Source organism: Echiichthys vipera (assembly GCF_963691815.1).
Source record: "Echiichthys vipera genome assembly, chromosome: 10".
Lineage (NCBI taxonomy): Eukaryota > Metazoa > Chordata > Actinopteri > Perciformes > Trachinidae > Echiichthys > Echiichthys vipera.
In genome coordinates, this window is record NC_139835.1 from 13,163,903 (window position 1) to 13,169,286 (window position 5,384).

The window sequence follows — 5,384 nt, forward strand, 5'->3', positions numbered from 1 at the left end:
CAAAACTGTTATTTGTTAGCAAAAATGTGTAATGCAAGATAAGGACATAAGCACAAGGAGGGTCTCACCTGCTGATAGGGGAGCCGTGGTGGTCTATTTTATGATATCAGCGGCTGCCGCTATCCGGCTGTTAAGTCTGACGTAACACCCTTTCAAAATAAGATTTCTGGGTCCAAATGCTCCGTTGAAACAAAACAGACACAAAGGTCAAACATGTGAACCATTACATCACCTCTTTCGTCTGTTAAACAACTTTTTAAATGATGAGAAAGAGGTAAAATGACAATTACGTTGTTTTTTAAAAACTCAGATCTGTTCAAACAACGGGGAACATGGCACTGCGGCGTTGTAGAAATAAAAGGCTTGGACCCGGGAATCATATTTTGAAAGGGCGTTACGTCACGACTTAACAGCCGGATAGCTGGCCTGTGTGTCCAGTGTCCACGTTCGGAGCAAGCCTCACTGAACTCCTTGCTCCACTATTGTGCCACATCGTTTTTTGCCAGAGAAGCTCAAGGCTCTGAAGTGTGATATTCACTTGTAAATGTATATTATATGAATTTACATTTTGAATGATGATTTTTGCATGGGCAATGCCTCAGTTGTCATACAACTCTCCTTTCCTTTTGATGGATATAAACAAAATGCAAAAAACACAAGTTCTTGGACTTGGTGTGTAAATGTGATTGGCACAACGTGAGGACATTTTCAAACATGTGACAATTTTTGAAGAAAACTAAGGGCTCAGAAAAAAAAGCCCAGTCTGCTCTCATTGGTCAACACTTACCGGCCTGCGTGTCTCAGCATCTCTGCACCGTCATTGCAGTCGGGGAATGACTGTACCAACACTGTAGCAGCCCTTTCTAGGCACAGTTTCTGAAAACAGGCTGTGTGCATTTCTCTGTTGGCTGACTGTTTTGATACTTTCACAGTATTTATATGGTACCTCGTCCTGCTTTATAATTAAGACATGGAAACCTCACTTTTTACAATATGGAACCTTTAATTGAACTACACTAACTAAATTAACTCAGTTTAAGATTAATTGTTGTTTCCTAGAAGGTAAAACTTCCTGCATCCATGGGAGCTTACTTGTGTGCTTGTGTGTGTGTGAAGATCATGCCAAATTACCCTGTGCCTACAATGTTTTTATCAGGCTCCAAACATGTGTTTCCAATGTTCTTTAAATACGTTGTCTACACACACATACACACACGCACAGTACTTCCAGTGCCAGATAGTTCAAATTAAACCCCTCCCTTGTTGTCTGAGACAAAGTTCTTTTTTTTCTTCTTTTGGCATCAGTCTACATGTGAATAAAAACTGATAAAGACAGCAATGCAAAGCTGACTGTGGTTGTGTATCAATACCAAGAACATTGAGTCGGATCTTAGACACAGACTACACAACTACAGACGTTAACTTTGGCAGATTCACCTGTTGAGAACAAACTAGTGCACCAGTGATGTCTATTTGGCTGGAAATAGGAGAACGTCAAAAATTACAATTATGGCTTATCTTTGTGTCTATACAGTAGGTAACTATAATTTGTATTTCAACAACTCAGGAATCCAAAGATAATTTATAATATTTCTACTTCTTCAAAGTAAACGACAAGCTCTCACATATTCTAAATCAGTGCATTATATTAAGTAATAGTTACCAGATATGGAAGTCGAAATTATTGTCATATTGATAGAGAAAAATAATCAGGTCTTTCTCTATCAATAGCAACTGGAGTAAATGTATATAATAAATATGCATGATTTGAATACTTTATAACCTCTAAGGAAAAGTTACAGAGTGCTGTGTGTGTCACCTACTGCTCTGCTCCTCACGACATTGTGGTCAATCAAACCGCTCTCTCAGACTTTCTGTGTCTCTGTGGCCTGGCTGCAACACTGTATGGTTTTATCCACCCACCCACACACACACACACACACACACACACACACACACACACACACACACAGCTCCACAGTCTTGTAAATCCAGGTTGTGTTGTTTCCAGCAGCAGTAGAAGTTTATGAGGGTTTGGACAGGGAAATACTGGCTGCTCAGGTCACGACATGGGGTTACCGTGTGCGTGTATGTGTGTGTGTGTAGTTTATGTGTGAGCATATAAATAATATGTAAGGGCTTTTTGAGTGTGTGTGTGTGAGTGGCTCACTGGTGAATGTGAGAGTGCTTTGTGCGTGTTTGTGTGTTAAAATTGGGTACACGAAGATTGGAAGATGTGTTTTTTCTTTAAAAAAAAGAGATTCTTTTAGAGTAGCAGGTTAAGTCTGATTTTGTGTCAACTATAAATTGTACAACTTGGATTCAGTAGCTTGTTGCATGATCGTGCGGCCCCCATCTTTGCTTTCAGTTCTTTTCCATTCACTACAAATGCTATGTTACATTACGTCCAACACTTTTCAAGGCATGCTGTGTGTTTTCCCTGTCACCTTGTCAGCCCTAGTTTCCTCTCTTTTCTGTACAGTTGGAAAATGATTGTGCAGAGTCTTAAACATGTTCCAGAGAAAGGCAGATTATTGCCAAAGTTTTGTTACTGTTGCATAGAGATACAATTGAAAACACAAGTTAATTTCAAAAGTCAGCTGATGTGGTGGGTTCAAGTTATGGTGAGATTTGTTTCAACAGGAACTGGTGAATTTTCAGTAATCCAATCTGATGCCGGTGGTTTGAAAATAGAACAGGATCAACAATCACGTCAGCAGTGATAGAGCCGCACTTCACAACACTGACATGTCTGTGTGGTGAAATTCAATATTAGATTAGGAAGAAGAAGGAGCACATGCTGCATTTAAGACCCCAGAAGCTAATGCCAGCAGCTGTGATCTTTTAATGTCTTGTGTTCAGTTCCAAAAGAGCAAAAATGTTAGAACCTTTTTCTCTGGATTCCCTGCACTGGTTACTTTTTTCATTTTCCCCCCTTGTTTTACTGCTGACAGTAAAAGTCAGAGCCAAAACCTGCTGGACACTTTATATAGAAAACACTAAAACTGCAAATAGGAGCTGATCACGAACATGGGTGAAAGGAAGGGAAGGGAACGGAAAGGGGAAACGGATGTAGCAGTACAAGATCCATATAGACACAATGTGTATATCTATTAATGAAGGTTATATAATAGTATGGACATGGGAAAGGGACACATGGCTGGATAGTCTAACAAACAGTTCAGCTTAAAGAGTCCAAATGTCCATCACTCAAAAGTTGCCCAAGGGGTTTGGAACTGTAATATGATTGAGGAGTTTGTTAAGTGACATGACGCACCTTGTCAGGATCAAGAAGGACCACAACTATGATGATCTACTCTGACTGGGTCTCCTATAACAGAGAACAGCAGAATGAATGTTTTAGTTTAAATACTTTTATAATTGGTAATGTATCAAAGTCACCCGTAACCCTTTTTGGGCATTGGTAGAGTGTGAGTCAGGAGTGGTAAAATCACACTAAAATGCCGTGGAGCAAATGAGCAGATGTTCCACTTACCTCTAGGTATTTCTTCAGAGGCTGACTCAGTGAACCTCCAGACACCAGACTCATGGAAACGTTGATGTAGTCTTTCTCTAGCGAGGACTGCACTTAATCTTGATACAATAAAGGAACAATTCCAATAAAAACAGCACTTATTACAAGGTATCCTGCTTCAGAGACTTTGTAAAAACAATTGAACATTAATTATTATTATGTATTAGTTATTTAATATTGTGGATTCAAAGTATGTAATAATATTTAAAGGGTTACTCTGTATGCCTATACAGCCTACATTTAAAATCATGGTACGTGTAATTGGGTCCGTGTTAGTGGCGTGGTTGAAGGCTACCTCTTGTACTGTAGGTCCTGGTGCCCAACATCTGGGCAGCAATCTGAGCTGGAAGAGGGCAGGTGTGTCCAATGCTGCTTTTATATCTCAGAGGAGGGAGACCTCTGCTGTCCCAACACATAGCTGATTAAGGAACCAGTGCTGCCCGACAAAACCAAAGTGCAGTAACTAGGAAATAACACTAAAAAAATGGCTTTAAAGTTTGTTTACTGTCCCGACAACTGAATAGTTGGCACATTTATGACAGATTATGGTTTATTGATTTGACATATATCTTTTATCCAAATCAATCCTCAACTCATTATTTTCAGGAACCCAAAACTGTGCAGAACATGTTATTAGTGATTTTGTGATCTGCACTCACATACATTCACATTGATATAGGCCATGCTTACATTAGTCTTGTTATAATAAAAGCGTCATGGAAGTAGGTGAATGAACAAACCGTCTTGCTGTAGTTATAGCTGAATAAGTATATAATGTTAATTATATAGTAACAATTAAGACATTTACAGTTTTGATAATTCCTTGATATTTAGTTTTAAGAAGTACATTTTCAGTAAAATAGGTTATATTGTTAAATTTTTGTTGTCCAGTAAAATCGTTTTGGATTTTACTATCTCATGAAAACAGCTATTTATTCAGTTTGCTAACATTGCTTGCTTGCTTGGTAGAGTGCTAATATAAAACAAACACACAAAAGTAGTAGCCTGTATTTAACCGACGTGTGGTTTAGTGTAATTTATGAACACATCTTTTATCAAATACTCATGTTATTCTAAGACTTTAAATAACGTTACAAGTGGATGTTGCTCAAATAATAGAAAGGAAGGCTATATAATCACATTTCCTTGAAAAAACCTTTTGGAATATCAGCTGTATAGATACTTTTGATATTATCAATAATTTGGATAGTCTGAAATTTATTGAAGGGATTAAAGGTTGGCCAAGATTTTGGAAAATGTAGCTTTATGGATGTGAAATTGTCCATGTAGAATTAATAAGTTAACAGTCCATTGCATTGTTTTCTTTTTCTTTCTGTAGTAGAGAATTACATATTTTGCTTCCAAATTAATAAAGAGATTGTTTTGAATGTTAAAATAGTTCTCAATTCTTCCCCAGAACTCCAAACTTTACTGACACTCCCGGAATAAATGTGTAGACCTTTTAAAAATGTAAACATAAACATTCGAAATGTGTCCACGTTTGATTCCTGTTGTAGTGAATGTGAATGACAGGAAGTTAACAAGGACCAAGGCTGTTGCCTAGCAATGGAATTCCATTAAAAAGGGCTACAATCGTTTCATCTTCAATTAAAAAAAAAACCCACTGCCGCTGAAAGAAGGCAGGGATAACTGTCTCTGAGTGGATGCTGGCAGCCTGGCTTGCATGTGCTCGCCTCTTCAACACACCAGCAGCAACAACACATAGAAACAACACATAGCAACAACACATAGCAACAACAGGTGTGGCACCGCCGCAGTGTTTGTCCCTGCCCGGCTGCCATCGGAGAGGTGGTTCCCATCAGCCGACCAACAACACTGAACTGTCAGA